Here is a 26,803-nt window from a genome sequence, read left to right as displayed (position 1 = left end):
AGAAATGAGGAGAAATCAGGTATAAAACAAACAAAACACGAGAATAAATCAGCTATAAAACAAACCAACATGATGGTAAATCAGACTAAAAAACAAACAAACATGAGGATAAATCAGACTATAAAACAAACCTGCATGAGGATAAATCAGAATATAAAAAAACATGAGGATAAATCACACTATAAAACAAACAAACATCAGACAGAATTAGCTTATAAAACAAACCAAATTGAGGATAAATCAGACAATAAAACAAACAAACGAGGATAAATTAGAGTATAAAACAAACAGACAAGGATAAATCAGCTATAAAACAAACAAACGAGGATAAATCAGGTATAAAACAAACAAACATGAGGATGAATCAGACTGTAAAACAAACAAACATGAGGATAGATCAAACTATATAACAAACATAGATCAGGATAAATCAGCTATAAAACAAACAAACATGAGGATAGATCAGCTATAAAACAAAACAAACAAGAATAAATCAGGTATAAAACAAACAAACGACGATAAATCAGGTATGAAACAAAAGAAACATGGGAACATATCAGCTATAAAACAAAATAAACATGGGAATAAATCAGCTATAATACAAACAAACATGAGGATAAATCAGCTATAAAACAAACCAACATGAGGATAAATCAGCTATTAAGCAAACAAACATGAGGAAAAATCAGCTATAAAACGAACAAACGAGGATAATTAGACTACAAAACAAACCAACATGATGGTAAATCAGACTAAAAAACAAACATACATGAGGATAAATCAGACTATAAAACAAACCTGCATGAGGATAAATCAGAATATAAAAAAACATGAGGATAAATCAGACTATAAAACAAACAAACATCAGGATAAATCAGCTATAAAACAAACAAACAAGAGGATAAATCAGACTAAAAAACAAATAAAACATGAAGATAAATCAGCTATAGAACAAACAAACATGAGGATAAATCCGCTACAAAACAAACCAACATGAGGGTAAATCAGACTATAAAACAAACCAACATGAGGATAAATCCGACTATAAAACAAACAAACATCAGAATGAATCAGCTTATAAAACAAACCAGAATGAGGATAAATCAGACAATAAAACAAACAAACGAGGATAAATTAGACTATAAAACAAACAAACGAGGATAAATCAGACTATAAAACAAACCTGCATGAGGATAAATCAGAATATAAAAAACATGAGGATAAATCACACTATAAAACAAACAAACAGACTGAATTAGCTTATAAAACAAACCAAATTGAGGATAAATCAGACAATAAAACAAACAAACGAGGATAAATTAGACTATAAAACAAACAGACAAGGATAAATCAGCTATAAAACAAACAAACGAGGATAAATCAGGTATAAAACAAACAAACATGAGGATGAATCAGACTGTAAAACAAACAAACATGAGGATAGATCAAACTATATAACAAATATAGATCAGGATAAATCAGCTATAAAACAAACAAACATGAGGATAGATCAGCTATAAAACAAAACAAACAAGAATAAATCAGGTATAAAACAAACAAACGACGATAAATCAGGTATGAAACAAAAGACACATGGGAACATATCAGCTATAAAACAAAATAAACATGGGAATAAATCAGCTATAATACAAACAAACATGAGGATAAATCAGCTATAAAACAAACCAACATGAGGATAAATCAGCTATTAAGCAAACAAACATGAGGAAAAATCAGCTATAAAACGAACAAACGAGGATAATTAGACTACAAAACAAACAAACATGAGGATAAATCAGACTGAAAACAAACAAACTAGAGGATAAATCAGACTATCAAACAATCAAACATTAGGATAAATCAGCTAAAAAACAAACAAACGAGGACAAATCAGTTTATTAAACAAACAAACAAGGATAAATCAGAATATAAACAAACAAACATGAGGATAAATCAGGCTGTAAATCAAACAAACATGAGGATAGATCAGACTGTAAAACAAACAAACATGGGAATAAATAAGCTATAAAACAAACAAAAAAGAGGATGAATCAGAATACAAAACAAAGAAACATGAGGATAAATCAGACGATAGAACAAACGAACGAGGATAAATCAAACTATAAAACAAACAAACATGAGCATAAATCAGACTGTAAAAAAAACAAACTAGAGGATAAATCAGACTATCAAACAAAAAAACATTAAGATAAATCAGACTGTAAAACAAACAAACATAAGGATAAATCAGCTATAAAACAAACCAACATGAGGATAAATCAGACTATAATACAAACAAACATGAGGATAAATCAGACTATAAAAAAACATGAGGATGAATCAGACTATAAAACAAACAAACATGAGGATAAATCAGCTACAAAACAAAGAAACAGGAGGATAAATCAGCTATAAAACAAACCAAAATAATGGTAAATCAGACTAAAAATCAAACAAACATGAGGATAAATCTGACTATAAAACAAACCTGCATGAGGATAAATCAGAATATAAAAAAACATGAGGATAAATCAGACTATAAAACAAACAAAAATCAGAATGAATCAGCTTATAAAACAAACCAAAATGAGGATAAATTGAACAATAAAACAAACAATCGAGGATAAATTAGACTATAAAACAAACAAACAAGGATAAATCAGCTATAAAACAAACAAACGACGATAAATCAGGTATAAAACAAACAAAACATGAGAATAAATCAGCTATAAAACAAACAAACATGAGGATAAATCAGCTATAAAAAAACCAACATGAGGATAAATCAGACTATATAACAAACCAAAATGAGGATAAATCAGACTGTAAAAATAACAAACATGAGGATAAGTCAGCTATAGAACAAACAAACATGAGGGTAAATCAGATTATATAACAAACAAAAATGAGGATAAATCAGCTAAAAAACAAACCAACATGAGGATGAATCAGACTATAAAACAAAAAAAACATGAGGATTAATCAGACTATAAAACAAACAAACAAGAGGATTAAATCAGACTATAAAACAAACATGAGGATAAATCAGACTATAAAACAAACCTGCATGAGGATAAATCAGAATATAAAAAAACATGAGGATAAATCAGACTATAGAACAAACCTGCATGAGGATAAATCTGAATATAAAAAAACATGAGGATAAATCAGACTATAAGACAAACAAACATCAGGATAAATCAGCTATAAAACAAGCAAACAAGAGGATAAATCAGACTAAAAAACAAATAAAACATGAAGATAAATCAGCTATAGAACAAACAAACATGAGGATAAATCCGCTACAAAACAAACCAAAATGAGGATAAATCAGACAATAAAACAAACAAACGAGGATATATTAAACTATAACACAAACAAACAAGGATAAATCAGCTATAAAACAAATAAACGAGGATAAATCAGGTATAAAACAAACAAACATGAGGATGAATCAGATTGTAAAACAAACAAACATGAGGATAAATCAAACTATATAACAAACATACATCAGGATAAATCACACTATAAAACAAAAAAACGAGGATAAATTAGACTATAAAACAAACAAACAAGGATAAATCAGGTATAAAACAAACAAACGACGATAAAGCAGCTATAAAACAAACAAAACATGCGAATAAATCAGCTGTAAAACAAACAAACATGAGGATAAATCAGCTATAAAAAAACCAACATGAGGATAAATCAGACTATAAAACAAACCAAAATGAGGATAAATCAGCTATAAAAAAACCAACATGGGGATAAATCTGACTGTAAAAATAAAAAAAACATGAGGATAAATCAGCTATAGAACAAGCAAACATGAGGATAAATCAGATTATATAACAAACAAAACATGAGGATAAATCAGCTATAAAACAAGCAAACAAACATGAGGATAAATCAGACTATAAAACCTACAAACATGAGGATATATCAGCTATAAAACAAACAAAGAAGAGGATAAATCAGCTATAAAACAAACCAACATGAGGGTAAATCAGACTATAAAACAAACAAACACGAGGATAAATCAGACTATAAAACAAACGAATATCAGGATAAATCAGCTCTAAAACAAACATATATGAGGATAAATCAGACTATAAAACAAACCAACTTGAGGGTAAATCCGACTATAAAACAAACAAACGAGGATAAATTAGACTATAAAACAAACAAACAAGGATAAATCAGCTACAAAACAAACAAACGAGAATAAATCAGGTATAAAACAAACAACATGAGGATGAATCAGACTGTAAATCAAACAAACATGAGGATAAATAAAACTATATAACAAACATACATCAGAATAAATCAGCTATAAAACAAACAAACAAGGATAAATCAGGTATAAAACAAAGAAATGAGGATAAATCAGGTATAAAACAAACAAAACATGAGAATAAATCAGCTATAAAAGAAACAAACATGAGGATAAATCAGACTAAAAAACAAACAAACATGAGGATAAATCAACTATAAAACAAACAAGCATCAGGATAAATCAGACCATAACACGAACAAACATGAGGATAAATCAGCAATAAAAAAAACCAACATGAGGATAAATCAGCTATAAATCAAACAAACATGAGGATAAATCAGACTATAAAACAAAAAAACATGAGGATAAATCAGACTATAAAACAAAAAAACATGAGGATAAATCAGACTATAAAACAAACAAACATGAGGATAAATCAGACTATAAAACAAACAAACATGAGGATAAATCAGGTATAAAACAAACAAACATGAGGATAAATCAGACGATAGAACAAACGAACGAGGATAAATCAAACTATAAAACAAACAAACATGAGCACAAATCAGACTGTAAAACAAACAAACGAGAGGATAAATCAGACTATCAAACAAACAAACATTAGGATAGATCAGACTATAAAACAAACAAACATGAGGATAAATCAAACTATAAAACAAACATACATCAGGATAACTCAGCTATAAAAATAACAAACAAGGATAAATCAGGTATAAAACAAAGAAATGAGGAGAAATCAGGTATAAAACAAACAAAACACGAGAATAAATCAGCTATAAAACAAACCAACATGATGGTAAATCAGACTAAAAAACAAACAAACATGAGGATAAATCAGACTAAAAAACAAACAAACATGAGGATAAATCACACTATAAAACAAACAAACATCAGACTGAATTAGCTTATAAAACAAACCAAATTGAGGATAAATCAGACAATAAAACAAACAAACGAGGATAAATTAGACTATAAAACAAACAGACAAGGATAAATCAGCTATAAAACAAACAAACGAGGATAAATCAGGTATAAAACAAACAAACATGAGGATGAATCAGACTGTAAAACAAACAAACATGAGGATAGATCAAACTATATAACAAACATAGATCAGGATAAATCAGCTATAAAACAAACAAACATGAGGATAGATCAGCTATAAAACAAAACAAACAAGAATAAATCAGGTATAAAACAAACAAACGACGATAAATCAGGTATGAAACAAAAGAAACATGGGAACATATCAGCTATAAAACAAAATAAACATGGGAATAAATCAGCTATAATACAAACAAACATGAGGATAAATCAGCTATAAAACAAACCAACATGAGGATAAATCAGCTATTAAGCAAACAAACATGAGGAAAAATCAGCTATAAAACGAACAAACGAGGATAATTAGACTACAAAACAAACAAACATGAGGATAAATCAGACTGCAAACAAACAAACTAGAGGATAAATCAGACTATCAAACAATCAAACATTAGGATAAATCAGCTAAAAAACAAACAAACGAGGATAAGTCAGTTTATTAAACAAACAAACAAGGATAAATCAGAATATAAACAAACAAACATGAGGATAAATCAGGCTGTAAATCAAACAAACATGAGGATAGATCAGACTGTAAAACAAACAAACATGGGAATAAATCAGCTATAAAACAAACAAAAAAGAGGCTGAATCAGAATACAAAACAAAGAAACATGAAGATAAATCAGACGATGCAACAAACAAACATCAGGATAAATCAGCTATAAAACAAACAAACGAGGATAAATCAGTTTATTAAACAAACCAACAGGACCATAAATCAGACTATAAAACAAACAAACATGAGGATAAATCAGCTATAAAACAAACAAACATGAGGATAAATCAGCTATAGAACAAACAAACATGAGGATAAATAAGCTATAAAACAAACCAACATGAGGATAAATCAGACTATAAAACAAACAAACATCAGAATAAATCAGATTATAAAACAAAAAAAATGAGGATAAATCAGACAATAAAACAAAAAAACATGAGGATAAATCAGCTATAAAACAAACCAACATGAGGATAAATCAGCTGTAAAACGAACAAACATGAGGATAAATGAGCTATAAAACAAAAAAACATGAGGATAAATCAGACTATAAAACAAAAAAACATGAGGATAAATCAGACTATAAAACAAACAAACAAGGATAAATCAGCTACAAAACAAACAAACGAGAATAAATCAGGTATAAAACAAACAACATGAGGATGAATCAGACTGTAAATCAAACAAACATGAGGATAAATAAAACTATATAACAAACATACATCAGAATAAATCAGCTATAAAACAAACAAACAAGGATAAATCAGGTATAAAACAAAGAAATGAGGATAAATCAGGTATAAAACAAACAAAACATGAGAATAAATCAGCTATAAAAGAAACAAACATGAGGATAAATCAGACTAAAAAACAAACAAACATGAGGATAAATCAACTATAAAACAAACAAACATCAGGATAAATCAGACCATAACACGAACAAACATGAGGATAAATCAGCAATAAAAAAAACCAACATGAGGATAAATCAGCTATAAATCAAACAAACATGAGGATAAATCAGACTATAAAACAAAAAAACATGAGGATAAATCAGACTATAAAACAAAAAAACATGAGGATAAATCAGACTATAAAACAAACAAACATGAGGATAAATCAGGTATAAAACAAACAAACATGAGGATAAATCAGACGATAGAACAAACGAACGAGGATAAATCAAACTATAAAACAAACAAACATGAGCACAAATCAGACTGTAAAACAAACAAACGAGAGGATAAATCAGACTATCAAACAAACAAACATTAGGATAGATCAGACTATAAAACAAACAAACATGAGGATAAATCAAACTATAAAACAAACATACATCAGGATAACTCAGCTATAAAAATAACAAACAAGGATAAATCAGGTATAAAACAAAGAAATGAGGAGAAATCAGGTATAAAACAAACAAAACACGAGAATAAATCAGCTATAAAACAAACCAACATGATGGTAAATCAGACTAAAAAACAAACAAACATGAGGATAAATCAGACTATAAAACAAACCTGCATGAGGATAAATCAGAATATAAAAAAACATGAGGATAAATCACACTATAAAACAAACAAACATCAGACAGAATTAGCTTATAAAACAAACCAAATTGAGGATAAATCAGACAATAAAACAAACAAACGAGGATAAATTAGACTATAAAACAAACAGACAAGGATAAATCAGCTATAAAACAAACAAACGAGGATAAATCAGGTATAAAACAAACAAACATGAGGATGAATCAGACTGTAAAACAAACAAACATGAGGATAGATCAAACTATATAACAAACATAGATCAGGATAAATCAGCTATAAAACAAACAAACATGAGGATAGATCAGCTATAAAACAAAACAAACAAGAATAAATCAGGTATAAAACAAACAAACGACGATAAATCAGGTATGAAACAAAAGAAACATGGGAACATATCAGCTATAAAACAAAATAAACATGGGAATAAATCAGCTATAATACAAACAAACATGAGGATAAATCAGCTATAAAACAAACCAACATGAGGATAAATCAGCTATTAAGCAAACAAACATGAGGAAAAATCAGCTATAAAACGAACAAACGAGGATAATTAGACTACAAAACAAACAAACATGAGGATAAATCAGACTGCAAACAAACAAACTAGAGGATAAATCAGACTATCAAACAATCAAACATTAGGATAAATCAGCTAAAAAACAAACAAACGAGGATAAGTCAGTTTATTAAACAAACAAACAAGGATAAATCAGAATATAAACAAACAAACATGAGGATAAATCAGGCTGTAAATCAAACAAACATGAGGATAGATCAGACTGTAAAACAAACAAACATGGGAATAAATCAGCTATAAAACAAACAAAAAAGAGGATGAATCAGAATACAAAACAAAGAAACATGAAGATAAATCAGACGATGCAACAAACAAAAATCAGGATAAATCAGCTATAAAACAAACAAACGAGGATAAATCAGTTTATTAAACAAACATAAGGATAAATCAGCTATAAAACAAACCAACATGAGGATAAATCAGACTATAAAACAAACAAACATGAGGATAAATCAGCTATAGAACAAACAAACATGAGGATAAATAAGCTATAAAACAAACCAACATGAGGATAAATCAGACTATAAAACAAACAAACATCAGAATAAATCAGATTATAAAACAAAAAAAATGAGGATAAATCAGACAATAAAACAAAAAAACATGAGGATAAATCAGCTATAAAACAAACCAACATGAGGATAAATCAGCTGTAAAACGAACAAACATGAGGATAAATGAGCTATAAAACAAAAAAACATGAGGATAAATCAGACTATAAAACAAAAAAACATGAGGATAAATCAGACTATAAAACAAACAAACATGAGGATAAATCAGACTATAAAACAAACAAACATGAGGATAAATCAGGTATAAAACAAACAAACATGAGGATAAATCAGACGATAGAACAAACGAACGAGGATAAATCAAACTATAAAACAAACAAACATGAGCACAAATCAGACTGTAAAACAAACAAACGAGAGGATAAATCAGACTATCAAACAAACAAACATTAGGATAGATCAGACTATAAAACAAACAAACATGAGGATAAATCAAACTATAAAACAAACATACATCAGGATAACTCAGCTATAAAAATAACAAACAAGGATAAATCAGGTATAAAACAAAGAAATGAGGAGAAATCAGGTATAAAACAAACAAAACACGCGAATAAATCAGCTATAAAACAAACCAACATGATGGTAAATCAGACTAAAAAACAAACAAACATGAGGATAAATCAGACTATAAAACAAACCTGCATGAGGATAAATCAGAATATAAAAAAACATGAGGATAAATCACACTATAAAACAAACAAACAGACTGAATTAGCTTATAAAACAAACCAAATTGAGGATAAATCAGACAATAAAACAAACAAACGAGGATAAATTAGACTATAAAACAAACAGACAAGGATAAATCAGCTATAAAACAAACAAACGAGGATAAATCAGGTATAAAACAAACAAACATGAGGATGAATCAGACTGTAAAACAAACAAACATGAGGATAGATCAAACTATATAACAAATATAGATCAGGATAAATCAGCTATAAAACAAACAAACATGAGGATAGATCAGCTATAAAACAAAACAAACAAGAATAAATCAGGTATAAAACAAACAAACGACGATAAATCAGGTATGAAACAAAAGAAACATGGGAACATATCAGCTATAAAACAAAATAAACATGGGAATAAATCAGCTATAATACAAACAAACATGAGGATAAATCAGCTATAAAACAAACCAATATGAGGATAAATCAGCTATTAAGCAAACAAACATGAGGAAAAATCAGCTATAAAACGAACAAACGAGGATAATTAGACTACAAAACAAACAAACATGAGGATAAATCAGACTGCAAACAAACAAACTAGAGGATAAATCAGACTATCAAACAATCAAACATTAGGATAAATCAGCTAAAAAACAAACAAACGAGGATAAGTCAGTTTATTAAACAAACAAACAAGGATAAATCAGAATATAAACAAACAAACATGAGGATAAATCAGGCTGTAAATCAAACAAACATGAGGATAGATCAGACTGTAAAACAAACAAACATGGGAATAAATAAGCTATAAAACAAACAAAAAAGAGGATGAATCAGAATACAAAACAAAGAAACATGAGGATAAATCAGACGATAGAACAAACGAACGAGGATAAATCAAACTATAAAACAAACAAACATGAGCATAAATCAGACTGTAAAAAAAACAAACTAGAGGATAAATCAGACTATCAAACAAAAAAACATTAAGATAAATCAGACTGTAAAACAAACAAACATAAGGATAAATCAGCTATAAAACAAACCAACATGAGGATAAATCAGACTATAATACAAACAAACATGAGGATAAATCAGACTATAAAACAAACCTGCATGAGGATAATACTGAATATAAAAAAACATGAGGATAAATCAGACTATAAGACAAACAAACATCAGGATAAATCAGCTATAAAACAAGCAAACAAGAGGATAAATCAGACTAAAAAACAAATAAAACATGAAGATAAATCAGCTATAGAACAAACAAACATGAGGATAAATCCGCTACAAAACAAACCAAAATGAGGATAAATCAGACAATAAAACAAACAAACGAGGATAAATTAAACTATAACACAAACAAACAAGGATAAATCAGCTATAAAACAAATAAACGAGGATAAATCAGGTATAAAACAAACAAACATGAGGATGAATCAGACTGTAAAACAAACAAACATGAGGATAGATCAAACTATATAACAAATATAGATCAGGATAAATCAGCTATAAAACAAACAAACATGAGGATAGATCAGCTATAAAACAAAACAAACAAGAATAAATCAGGTATAAAACAAACAAACGACGATAAATCAGGTATGAAACAAAAGAAACATGGGAACATATCAGCTATAAAACAAAATAAACATGGGAATAAATCAGCTATAATACAAACAAACATGAGGATAAATCAGCTATAAAACAAACCAATATGAGGATAAATCAGCTATTAAGCAAACAAACATGAGGAAAAATCAGCTATAAAACGAACAAACGAGGATAATTAGACTACAAAACAAACAAACATGAGGATAAATCAGACTGCAAACAAACAAACTAGAGGATAAATCAGACTATCAAACAATCAAACATTAGGATAAATCAGCTAAAAAACAAACAAACGAGGATAAGTCAGTTTATTAAACAAACAAACAAGGATAAATCAGAATATAAACAAACAAACATGAGGATAAATCAGGCTGTAAATCAAACAAACATGAGGATAGATCAGACTGTAAAACAAACAAACATGGGAATAAATAAGCTATAAAACAAACAAAAAAGAGGATGAATCAGAATACAAAACAAAGAAACATGAGGATAAATCAGACGATAGAACAAACGAACGAGGATAAATCAAACTATAAAACAAACAAACATGAGCATAAATCAGACTGTAAAAAAAACAAACTAGAGGATAAATCAGACTATCAAACAAAAAAACATTAAGATAAATCAGACTGTAAAACAAACAAACATAAGGATAAATCAGCTATAAAACAAACCAACATGAGGATAAATCAGACTATAATACAAACAAACATGAGGATAAATCAGACTATAAAACAAACCTGCATGAGGATAATACTGAATATAAAAAAACATGAGGATAAATCAGACTATAAGACAAACAAACATCAGGATAAATCAGCTATAAAACAAGCAAACAAGAGGATAAATCAGACTAAAAAACAAATAAAACATGAAGATAAATCAGCTATAGAACAAACAAACATGAGGATAAATCCGCTACAAAACAAACCAAAATGAGGATAAATCAGACAATAAAACAAAAAAACGAGGATAAATTAAACTATAACACAAACAAACAAGGATAAATCAGCTATAAAACAAATAAACGAGGATAAATCAGGTATAAAACAAACAAACATGAGGATGAATCAGATTGTAAAACAAACAAACATGAGGATAAATCAAACTATATAACAAACATACATCAGGATAAATCACACTATAAAACAAAAAAACGAGGATAAATTAGACTATAAAACAAACAAACAAGGATAAATCAGGTATAAAACAAACAAACGATGATAAAGCAGCTATAAAACAAACAAAACATGCGAATAAATCAGCTGTAAAACAAACAAACATGAGGATAAATCAGCTATAAAAAAACCAACATGAGGATAAATCAGACTATAAAACAAACCAACATCAGGATAAATCAGCTATAAAAAAACCAACATGGGGATAAATCTGACTGTAAAAATAAAAAAAACATGAGGATAAATCAGCTATAGAACAAGCAAACATGAGGATAAATCAGATTATATAACAAACAAAACATGAGGATAAATCAGCTATAAAACAAGCAAACAAACATGAGGATAAATCAGACTATAAAACCTACAAACATGAGGATATATCAGCTATAAAACAAACAAAGAAGAGGATAAATCAGCTATAAAACAAACCAACATGAGGGTAAATCAGACTATAAAACAAACAAACACGAGGATAAATCAGACTATAAAACAAACGAATATCAGGATAAATCAGCTCTAAAACAAACATATATGAGGATAAATCAGACTATAAAACAAACCAACATGAGGATAAATCCGACTATAAAACAAACAAACATCAGAATGAATCAGCTTATAAAACAAACCAAAAAGAGGATAAATCAGACAATAAAACAAGCAAACGAGGATAAATTAGACTATAAAACAAACAAACAAGGATAAATCAGCTACAAAACAAACAAACGAGAATAAATCAGGTATAAAACAAACAACATGAGGATGAATCAGACTGTAAATCAAACAAACATGAGGATAAATAAAACTATATAACAAACATACATCAGAATAAATCAGCTATAAAACAAACAAACAAGGATAAATCAGGTATAAAACAAAGAAATGAGGATAAATCAGGTATAAAACAAACAAAACATGAGAATAAATCAGCTATAAAAGAAACAAACATGAGGATAAATCAGACTAAAAAACAAACAAACATGAGGATAAATCAACTATAAAACAAACAAACATCAGGATAAATCAGACCATAACACGAACAAACATGAGGATAAATCAGCAATAAAAAAAACCAACATGAGGATAAATCAGCTATAAATCAAACAAACATGAGGATAAATCAGACTATAAAACAAAAAAACATGAGGATAAATCAGACTATAAAACAAAAAAACATGAGGATAAATCAGACTATAAAACAAACAAACATGAGGATAAATCAGACTATAAAACAAACAAACATGAGGATAAATCAGGTATAAAACAAACAAACATGAGGATAAATCAGACGATAGAACAAACGAACGAGGATAAATCAAACTATAAAACAAACAAACATGAGCACAAATCAGACTGTAAAACAAACAAACATCAGACTGAATTAGCTTATAAAACAAACCAAATTGAGGATAAATCAGACAATAAAACAAACAAACGAGGATAAATTCGACTATAAAACAAACAGACAAGGATAAAAACGGCTATAAAACAAACAAACGAGGATAAATCAGGTATAAAACAAACAAACATGAGGATGAATCAGACTGTAAAACAAACAAACATGAGGATAGATCAAACTATATAACAAACATAGATCAGGATAAATCAGCTATAAAACAAACAAACATGAGGATAGATCAGCTATAAAACAAAACAAACAAGAATAAATCAGGTATAAAACAAACAAACGACGATAAATCAGGTATGAAACAAAAGAAACATGGGAACATATCAGCTATAAAACAAAATAAACATGGGAATAAATCCGCTATAATACAAACAAACATGAGGATAAATCAGCTATAAAACAAAACCAACATGAGGATAAATCAGCTATTAAGCAAACAAACATGAGGAAAAATCAGCTATAAAACGAACAAACGAGGATAATTAGACTACAAAACAAACAAACATGAGGATAAATCAGACTGCAAACAAACAAACTAGAGGATAAATCAGACTATCAAACAATCAAACATTAGGATAAATCAGCTAAAAAACAAACAAACGAGGATAAGTCAGTTTATTAAACAAACAAACAAGGATAAATCAGAATATAAACAAACAAACATGAGGATAAATCAGGCTGTAAATCAAACAAACATGAGGATAGATCAGACTGTAAAACAAACAAACATGGGAATAAATCAGCTATAAAACAAACAAAAAAGAGGATGAATCAGAATACAAAACAAAGAAACATGAAGATAAATCAGACGATGCAACAAACAAACATCAGGATAAATCAGCTATAAAACAAACAAACGAGGATAAATCAGTTTATTAAACAAACCAACAGGACCATAAATCAGACTATAAAACAAACAAACATGAGGATAAATCAGCTATAAAACAAACAAACATGAGGATAAATCAGCTATAGAACAAACAAACATGAGGATAAATAAGCTATAAAACAAACCAACATGAGGATAAATCAGACTATAAAACAAACAAACATCAGAATAAATCAGATTATAAAACAAAAAAAATGAGGATAAATCAGACAATAAAACAAAAAAACATGAGGATAAATCAGCTATAAAACAAACCAACATGAGGATAAATCAGCTGTAAAACGAACAAACATGAGGATAAATGAGCTATAAAACAAAAAAACATGAGGATAAATCAGACTATAAAACAAAAAAACATGAGGATAAATCAGACTATAAAACAAACAAACATGAGGATAAATCAGACTATAAAACAAACAAACATGAGGATAAATCAGGTATAAAACAAACAAACATGAGGATAAATCAGACGATAGAACAAACGAACGAGGATAAATCAAACTATAAAACAAACAAACATGAGCACAAATCAGACTGTAAAACAAACAAACGAGAGGATAAATCAGACTATCAAACAAACAAACATTAGGATAGATCAGACTATAAAACAAAAAACATGAGGATAAATCAAACTATAAAACAAACATACATCAGGATAACTCAGCTATAAAAATAACAAACAAGGATAAATCAGGTATAAAACAAAGAAATGAGGAGAAATCTGGTATAAAACAAACAAAACACGAGAATAAATCAGCTATAAAACAAACCAACATGATGGTAAATCAGACTAAAAAACAAACAAACATGAGGATAAATCAGACTATAAAACAAACCTGCATGAGGATAAATCAGAATATAAAAAAACATGAGGATAAATCACACTATAAAACAAACAAACATCAGACAGAATTAGCTTATAAAACAAACCAAATTGAGGATAAATCAGACAATAAAACAAACAAACGAGGATAAATTAGACTATAAAACAAACAGACAAGGATAAATCAGCTATAAAACAAACAAACGAGGATAAATCAGGTATAAAACAAACAAACATGAGGATGAATCAGACTGTAAAACAAACAAACATGAGGATAGATCAAACTATATAACAAATATAGATCAGGATAAATCAGCTATAAAACAAACAAACATGAGGATAGATCAGCTATAAAACAAAACAAACAAGAATAAATCAGGTATAAAACAAACAAACGACGATAAATCAGGTATGAAACAAAAGAAACATGGGAACATATCAGCTATAAAACAAAATAAACATGGGAATAAATCAGCTATAATACAAACAAACATGAGGATAAATCAGCTATAAAACAAACCAACATGAGGATAAATCAGCTATTAAGCAAACAAACATGAGGAAAAATCAGCTATAAAACGAACAAACGAGGATAATTAGACTACAAAACAAACAAACATGAGGATAAATCAGACTGCAAACAAACAAACTAGAGGATAAATCAGACTATCAAACAATCAAACATTAGGATAAATCAGCTAAAAAACAAACAAACGAGGATAAGTCAGTTTATTAAACAAACAAACAAGGATAAATCAGAATATAAACAAACAAACATGAGGATAAATCAGGCTGTAAATCAAACAAACATGAGGATAGATCAGACTGTAAAACAAACAAACATGGGAATAAATCAGCTATAAAACAAACAAAAAAGAGGATGAATCAGAATACAAAACAAAGAAACATGAAGATAAATCAGACGATGCAACAAACAAACATCAGGATAAATCAGCTATAAAACAAACAAACGAGGATAAATCAGTTTATTAAACAAACCAACAGGACCATAAATCAGACTATAAAACAAACAAACATGAGGATAAATCAGCTATAAAACAAACAAACATGAGGATAAATCAGCTATAGAACAAACAAACATGAGGATAAATAAGCTATAAAACAAACCAACATGAGGATAAATCAGACTATAAAACAAACAAACATCAGAATAAATCAGATTATAAAACAAAAAAAATGAGGATAAATCAGACAATAAAACAAAAAAACATGAGGATAAATCAGCTATAAAACAAACCAACATGAGGATAAATCAGCTGTAAAACGAACAAACATGAGGATAAATGAGCTATAAAACAAAAAAACATGAGGATAAATCAGACTATAAAACAAAAAAACATGAGGATAAATCAGACTATAAAACAAACAAACATGAGGATAAATCAGACTATAAAACAAACAAACATGAGGATAAATCAGGTATAAAACAAACAAACATGAGGATAAATCAGACGATAGAACAAACGAACGAGGATAAATCAAACTATAAAACAAACAAACATGAGCACAAATCAGACTGTAAAACAAACAAACGAGAGGATAAATCAGACTATCAAACAAACAAACATTAGGATAGATCAGACTATAAAACAAAAAACATGAGGATAAATCAAACTATAAAACAAACATACATCAGGATAACTCAGCTATAAAAATAACAAACAAGGATAAATCAGGTATAAAACAAAGAAATGAGGAGAAATCTGGTATAAAACAAACAAAACACGAGAATAAATCAGCTATAAAACAAACCAACATGATGGTAAATCAGACTAAAAAACAAACAAACATGAGGATAAATCAGACTATAAAACAAACCTGCATGAGGATAAATCAGAATATAAAAAAACATGAGGATAAATCACACTATAAAACAAACAAACATCAGACAGAATTAGCTTATAAAACAAACCAAATTGAGGATAAATCAGACAATAAAACAAACAAACGAGGATAAATTAGACTATAAAACAAACAGACAAGGATAAATCAGCTATAAAACAAACAAACGAGGATAAATCAGGTATAAAACAAACAAACATGAGGATGAATCAGACTGTAAAACAAACAAACATGAGGATAGATCAAACTATATAACAAATATAGATCAGGATAAATCAGCTATAAAACAAACAAACATGAGGATAGATCAGCTATAAAACAAAACAAACAAGAATAAATCAGGTATAAAACAAACAAACGACGATAAATCAGGTATGAAACAAAAGAAACATGGGAACATATCAGCTATAAAACAAAATAAACATGGGAATAAATCAGCTATAATACAAACAAACATGAGGATAAATCAGCTATAAAACAAACCAACATGAGGATAAATCAGCTATTAAGCAAACAAACATGAGGAAAAATCAGCTATAAAACGAACAAACGAGGATAATTAGACTACAAAACAAACAAACATGAGGATAAATCAGACTGCAAACAAACAAACTAGAGGATAAATCAGACTATCAAACAATCAAACATTAGGATAAATCAGCTAAAAAACAAACAAACGAGGATAAGTCAGTTTATTAAACAAACAAACAAGGATAAATCAGAATATAAACAAACAAACATGAGGATAAATCAGGCTGTAAATCAAACAAACATGAGGATAGATCAGACTGTAAAACAAACAAACATGGGAATAAATAAGCTATAAAACAAACAAAAAAGAGGATGAATCAGAATACAAAACAAAGAAACATGAGGATAAATCAGACGATAGAACAAACGAACGAGGATAAATCAAACTATAAAACAAACAAACATGAGCATAAATCAGACTGTAAAAAAACAAACTAGAGGATAAATCAGACTATCAAACAAAAAAACATTAAGATAAATCAGACTGTAAAACAAACAAACCTAAGGATAAATCAGCTATAAAACAAACCAACATGAGGATAAATCAGACTATAATACAAACAAACATGAGGATAAATCAGACTATAAAAAAACATGAGGATGAATCAGACTATAAAACAAACAAACATGAGGATAAATCAGCTACAAAACAAAGAAACATGAGGATAAATCAGCTATAAAACAAACCAAAATAATGGTAAATCAGACTAAAAATCAAGCAAACATGAGGATAAATCTGACTATAAAACAAACCTGCATGAGGATAAATCAGAATATAAAAAAACATGAGGATAAATCAGACTATAAAACAAACAAAAATCAGAATGAATCAGCTTATAAAACAAACCAAAATGAGGATAAATTGAACAATAAAACAAACAATCGAGGATAAATTAGACTATAAAACAAACAAACAAGGATAAATCAGCTATAAAACAAACAAACGACGATAAATCAGGTATAAAACAAACAAAACATGAGAATAAATCAGCTATAAAACAAACAAACATGAGGATAAATCAGCTATAAAAAAACCAACATGAGGATAAATCAGACTATATAACAAACCAAAATGAGGATAAATCAGCATATAAAACAAACCAACATGAGGATAAATCAGACTGTAAAAATAACAAACATGAGGATAAGTCAGCTATAGAACAAACAAACATGAGGGTAAATCAAATTATATAACAAACAAAAATGAGGATAAATCAGCTAAAAAACAAACCAACATGAGGATGAATCAGACTATAAAACAAAAAAAACATGAGGATTAATCAGACTATAAAACAAACAAACAAGAGGATTAAATCAGACTATAAAACAAACATGAGGATAAATCAGACTATAAAACAAACCTGCATGAGGATAAATCAGAATATAAAAAAACATGAGGATAAATCAGACTATAAAACGAACAAACATGAGGATAAATCAGCTATAAAACAAACAAACATGAGGATAAATCAGCTATAAAACAAACCAACATGATGGTAAATCAGACTAAAAAACAAACAAACATGAGGATAAATCAGACTATAAAACAAACCTGCATGAGGATAAATCTGAATATAAAAAAACATGAGGATAAATCAGACTATAAGACAAACAAACATCAGGATAAATCAGCTATAAAACAAGCAAACAAGAGGATAAATCAGACTAAAAAACAAATAAAACATGAAGATAAATCAGCTATAGAACAAACAAACATGAGGATAAATCCGCTACAAAACAAACCAAAATGAGGATAAATCAGACAATAAAACAAACAAACGAGGATAAATTAAACTATAACACAAACAAACAAGGATAAATCAGCTATAAAACAAATAAACGAGGATAAATCAGGTATAAAACAAACAAACATGAGGATGAATCAGATTGTAAAACAAACAAACATGAGGATAAATCAAACTATATAACAAACATACATCAGGATAAATCACACTATAAAACAAAAAAACGAGGATAAATTAGACTATAAAACAAACAAACAAGGATAAATCAGGTATAAAACAAACAAACGACGATAAAGCAGCTAAAAAACAAACAAAACATGCGAATAAATCAGCTGTAAAACAAACAAACATTAGGATAAATCAGCTATAAAAAAACCAACATGAGGATAAATCAGACTATAAAACAAACCAAAATGAGGATAAATCAGCTATAAAAAAACCAACATGGGGATAAATCTGACTGTAAAAATAAAAAAAACATGAGGATAAATCAGCTATAGAACAAGCAAACATGAGGATAAATCAGATTATATAACAAACAAAACATGAGGATAAATCAGCTATAAAACAAGCAAACAAACATGAGGATAAATCAGACTATAAAACCTACAAACATGAGGATATATCAGCTATAAAACAAACAAAGAAGAGGATAAATCAGCTATAAAACAAACCAACATGAGGGTAAATCAGACTATAAAACAAACAAACACGAGGATAAATCAGACTATAAAACAAATGAATATCAGGATAAATCAGCTCTAAAACAAACATATATGAGGATAAATCAGACTATAAAACAAACCAACATGAGGATAAATCCGACTATAAAACAAACAAACATCAGAATGAATCAGCTTATAAAACAAACCAAAAAGAGGATAAATCAGACAATAAAACAAACAAACGAGGATAAATTAGACTATAAAACAAACAAACAAGGATAAATCAGCTACAAAACAAACAAACGAGAATAAATCAGGTATAAAACAAACAACATGAGGATGAATCAGACTGTAAATCAAACAAACATGAGGATAAATAAAACTATATAACAAACATACATCAGAATAAATCAGCTATAAAACAAACAAACAAGGATAAATCAGGTATAAAACAAAGAAATGAGGATAAATCAGGTATAAAACAAACAAAACATGAGAATAAATCAGCTATAAAAGAAAAAAACATGAGGATAAATCAGACTAAAAAACAAACAAACATGAGGATAAATCAACTATAAAACAAACAAACATCAGGATAAATCAGACCATAACACGAACAAACATGAGGATAAATCAGCAATAAAAAAAAACAACATGAGGATAAATCAGCTATAAATCAAACAAACATGAGGATAAATCAGACTATAAAACAAAAAAACATGAGGATAAATCAGACTATAAAACAAAAAAACATGAGGATAAATCAGACTATAAAACAAACAAACATGAGGATAAATCAGACTATAAAACAAACAAACATGAGGATAAATCAGGTATAAAACAAACAAACATGAGGATAAATCAGACGATAGAACAAACGAACGAGGATAAATCAAACTATAAAACAAACAAACATGAGCACAAATCAGACTGTAAAACAAACAAACATCAGACTGAATTAGCTTATAAAACAAACCAAATTGAGGATAAATCAGACAATAAAACAAACAAACGAGGATAAATTAGACTATAAAACAAACAGACAAGGATAAATAGGCTATAAAACAAACAAACGAGGATAAATCAGGTATAAAACAAACAAACATGAGGATGAATCAGACTGTAAAACAAACAAACATGAGGATAGATCAAACTATATAACAAACATAGATCAGGATAAATCAGCTATAAAACAAACAAACATGAGGATAGATCAGCTATAAAACAAAACAAACAAGAATAAATCAGGTATAAAACAAACAAACGACGATAAATCAGGTATGAAACAAAAGAAACATGGGAACATATCAGCTATAAAACAAAATAAACATGGGAATAAATCAGCTATAATACAAACAAACATGAGGATAAATCAGCTATAAAACAAACCAACATGAGGATAAATCAGCTATTAAGCAAACAAACATGAGGAAAAATCAGCTATAAAACGAACAAACGAGGATAATTAGACTACAAAACAAACAAACATGAGGATAAATCAGACTGCAAACAAACAAACTAGAGGATAAGTCAGTTTATTAAACAAACAAACAAGGATAAATCAGAATATAAACAAACAAACATGAGGATAAATCAGGCTGTAAATCAAACAAACATGAGGATAGATCAGACTGTAAAACAAACAAACATGAGGATAAATCAGCTATAAAACAAACAAAAAAGAGGATGAATCAGAATACAAAACAAAGAAACATGAAGATAAATCAGACGATGCAACAAACAAACATCAGGATAAATCAGCTATAAAACAAACAAACGAGGATAAATCAGTTTATTAAACAAACCAACAGGACCATAAATCAGACTATAAAACAAACAAACATGAGGATAAATCAGCTATAAAACAAACAAACATGAGGATAAATCAGCTATAGAACAAACAAACATGAGGATAAATAAGCTATAAAACAAACCAACATGAGGATAAATCAGACTATAAAACAAACAAACATCAGAATAAATCAGATTATAAAACAAAAAAAATGAGGATAAATCAGACAATAAAACAAAAAAACATGAGGATAAATCAGCTATAAAACAAACCAACATGAGGATAAATCAGCTGTAAAACGAACAAACATGAGGATAAATGAGCTATAAAACAAAAAAACATGAGGATAAATCAGACTATAAAACAAAAAAACATGAGGATAAATCAGACTATAAAACAAACAAACATGAGGATAAATCAGACTATAAAACAAACAAACATGAGGATAAATCAGGTATAAAACAAACAAACATGAGGATAAATCAGACGATAGAACAAACGAACGAGGATAAATCAAACTATAAAACAAACAAACATGAGCACAAATCAGACTGTAAAACAAACAAACGAGAGGATAAATCAGACTATCAAACAAACAAACATTAGGATAGATCAGACTATAAAACAAAAAACATGAGGATAAATCAAACTATAAAACAAACATACATCAGGATAACTCAGCTATAAAAATAACAAACAAGGATAAATCAGGTATAAAACAAAGAAATGAGGAGAAATCTGGTATAAAACAAACAAAACACGAGAATAAATCAGCTATAAAACAAACCAACATGATGGTAAATCAGACTAAAAAACAAACAAACATGAGGATAAATCAGACTATAAAACAAACCTGCATGAGGATAAATCAGAATATAAAAAAACATGAGGATAAATCACACTATAAAACAAACAAACAGACTGAATTAGCTTATAAAACAAACCAAATTGAGGATAAATCAGACAATAAAACAAACAAACGAGGATAAATTAGACTATAAAACAAACAGACAAGGATAAATCAGCTATAAAACAAACAAACGAGGATAAATCAGGTATAAAACAAACAAACATGAGGATGAATCAGACTGTAAAACAAACAAACATGAGGATAGATCAAACTATATAACAAATATAGATCAGGATAAATCAGCTATAAAACAAACAAACATGAGGATAGATCAGCTATAAAACAAAACAAACAAGAATAAATCAGGTATAAAACAAACAAACGACGATAAATCAGGTATGAAACAAAAGAAACATGGGAACATATCAGCTATAAAACAAAATAAACATGGGAATAAATCAGCTATAATACAAACAAACATGAGGATAAATCAGCTATAAAACAAACCAACATGAGGATAAATCAGCTATTAAGCAAACAAACATGAGGAAAAATCAGCTATAAAACGAACAAACGAGGATAATTAGACTACAAAACAAACAAACATGAGGATAAATCAGACTGCAAACAAACAAACTAGAGGATAAATCAGACTATCAAACAATCAAACATTAGGATAAATCAGCTAAAAAACAAACAAACGAGGATAAGTCAGTTTATTAAACAAACAAACAAGGATAAATCAGAATATAAACAAACAAACATGAGGATAAATCAGGCTGTAAATCAAACAAACATGAGGATAGATCAGACTGTAAAACAAACAAACATGGGAATAAATAAGCTATAAAACAAACAAAAAAGAGGATGAATCAGAATACAAAACAAAGAAACATGAGGATAAATCAGACGATAGAACAAACGAACGAGGATAAATCAAACTATAAAACAAACAAACATGAGCATAAATCAGACTGTAAAAAAACAAACTAGAGGATAAATCAGACTATCAAACAAAAAAACATTAAGATAAATCAGACTGTAAAACAAACAAACCTAAGGATAAATCAGCTATAAAACAAACCAACATGAGGATAAATCAGACTATAATACAAACAAACATGAGGATAAATCAGACTATAAAAAAACATGAGGATGAATCAGACTATAAAACAAACAAACATGAGGATAAATCAGCTACAAAACAAAGAAACATGAGGATAAATCAGCTATAAAACAAACCAAAATAATGGTAAATCAGACTAAAAATCAAGCAAACATGAGGATAAATCTGACTATAAAACAAACCTGCATAAGGATAAATCAGAATATAAAAAAACATGAGGATAAATCAGACTATAAAACAAACAAAAATCAGAATGAATCAGCTTATAAAACAAACCAAAATGAGGATAAATTGAACAATAAAACAAACAATCGAGGATAAATTAGACTATAAAACAAACAAACAAGGATAAATCAGCTATAAAACAAACAAACGACGATAAATCAGGTATAAAACAAACAAAACATGAGAATAAATCAGCTATAAAACAAACAAACATGAGGATAAATCAGCTATAAAAAAACCAACATGAGGATAAATCAGACTATATAACAAACCAAAATGAGGATAAATCAGCATATAAAACAAACCAACATGAGGATAAATCAGACTGTAAAAATAACAAACATGAGGATAAGTCAGCTATAGAACAAACAAACATGAGGGTAAATCAGATTATATAACAAACAAAAATGAGGATAAATCAGCTAAAAAACAAACCAACATAAGGATGAATCAGACTATAAAACAAAAAAAACATGAGGATTAATCAGACTATAAAACAAACAAACAAGAGGATTAAATCAGACTATAAAACAAACATGAGGATAAATCAGACTATAAAACAAACCTGCATGAGGATAAATCAGAATATAAAAAAACATGAGGATAAATCAGACTATAAAACGAACAAACATGAGGATAAATCAGCTATAAAACAAACAAACATGAGGATAAATCAGCTATAAAACAAACCAACATGATGGTAAATCAGACTAAAAAACAAACAAACATGAGGATAAATCAGACTATAAAACAAACCTGCATGAGGATAAATCTGAATATAAAAAAACATGAGGATAAATCAGACTATAAGACAAACAAACATCAGGATAAATCAGCTATAAAACAAGCAAACAAGAGGATAAATCAGACTAAAAAACAAATAAAACATGAAGATAAATCAGCTATAGAACAAACAAACATGAGGATAAATCCGCTACAAAACAAACCAAAATGAGGATAAATCAGACAATAAAACAAACAAACGAGGATAAATTAAACTATAACACAAACAAACAAGGATAAATCAGCTATAAAACAAATAAACGAGGATAAATCAGGTATAAAACAAACAAACATGAGGATGAATCAGATTGTAAAACAAACAAACATGAGGATAAATCAAACTATATAACAAACATACATCAGGATAAATCACACTATAAAACAAAAAAACGAGGATAAATTAGACTATAAAACAAACAAACAAGGATAAATCAGGTATAAAACAAACAAACGACGATAAAGCAGCTAAAAAACAAACAAAACATGCGAATAAATCAGCTGTAAAACAAACAAACATTAGGATAAATCAGCTATAAAAAACCAACATGAGGATAAATCAGACTATAAAACAAACCAAAATGATGATAAATCAGCTATAAAAAAACCAACATGGGGATAAATCTGACTGTAAAAATAAAAAAAACATGAGGATAAATCTGCTATAGAACAAGCAAACATGAGGATAAATCAGATTATATAACAAACAAAACATGAGGATAAATCAGCTATAAAACAAGCAAACAAACATGAGGATAAATCAGACTATAAAACCTACAAACATGAGGATATATCAGCTATAAAACAAACAAAGAAGAGGATAAATCAGCTATAAAACAAACCAACATGAGGGTAAATCAGACTATAAAACAAACAAACACGAGGATAAATCAGACTATAAAACAAATGAATATCAGGATAAATCAGCTCTAAAACAAACATATATGAGGATAAATCAGACTATAAAACAAACCAACATGAGGATAAATCCGACTATAAAACAAACAAACATCAGAATGAATCAGCTTATAAAACAAACCAAAAAGAGGATAAATCAGACAATAAAACAAACAAACGAGGATAAATTAGACTATAAAACAAACAAACAAGGATAAATCAGCTACAAAACAAACAAACGAGAATAAATCAGGTATAAAACAAACAACATGAGGATGAATCAGACTGTAAATCAAACAAACATGAGGATAAATAAAACTATATAACAAACATACATCAGAATAAATCAGCTATAAAACAAACATACAAGGATAAATCAGGTATAAAACAAAGAAATGAGGATAAATCAGGTATAAAACAAACAAAACATGAGAATAAATCAGCTATAAAAGAAACAAACATGAGGATAAATCAGACTAAAAAACAAACAAACATGAGGATAAATCAACTATAAAACAAACAAACATCAGGATAAATCAGACCATAACACGAACAAACATGAGGATAAATCAGCAATAAAAAAGAACAACATGAGGATAAATCAGCTATAAATCAAACAAACATGAGGATAAATCAGACTATAAAACAAAAAAACATGAGGATAAATCAGACTATAAAACAAAAAAACATGAGGATAAATCAGACTATAAAACAAACAAACATGAGGATAAATCAGACTATAAAACAAACAAACATGAGGATAAATCAGGTATAAAACAAACAAACATGAGGATAAATCAGACGATAGAACAAACGAACGAGGATAAATCAAACTATAAAACAAACAAACATGAGCACAAATCAGACTGTAAAACAAACAAACGAGAGGATAAATCAGACTATCAAACAAACAAACATTAGGATAGATCAGACTATAAAACAAACAAACATGAGGATAAATCAAACTATAAAACAAACATACATCAGGATAACTCAGCTATAAAAATAACAAACAAGGATAAATCAGGTATAAAACAAAGAAATGAGGAGAAATCAGGTATAAAACAAACAAAACACGAGAATAAATCAGCTATAAAACAAGCCAACATGATGGTAAATCAGACTAAAA

The sequence above is a fragment of the Lampris incognitus genome, chromosome 3, assembly GCF_029633865.1.
Source record: "Lampris incognitus isolate fLamInc1 chromosome 3, fLamInc1.hap2, whole genome shotgun sequence".
NCBI classification, from domain to species: Eukaryota; Metazoa; Chordata; class Actinopteri; order Lampriformes; family Lampridae; genus Lampris; species Lampris incognitus.
The sequence above is the reverse complement of the archived record's forward strand: the minus strand, read 5'-3'. Positions refer to the sequence as shown.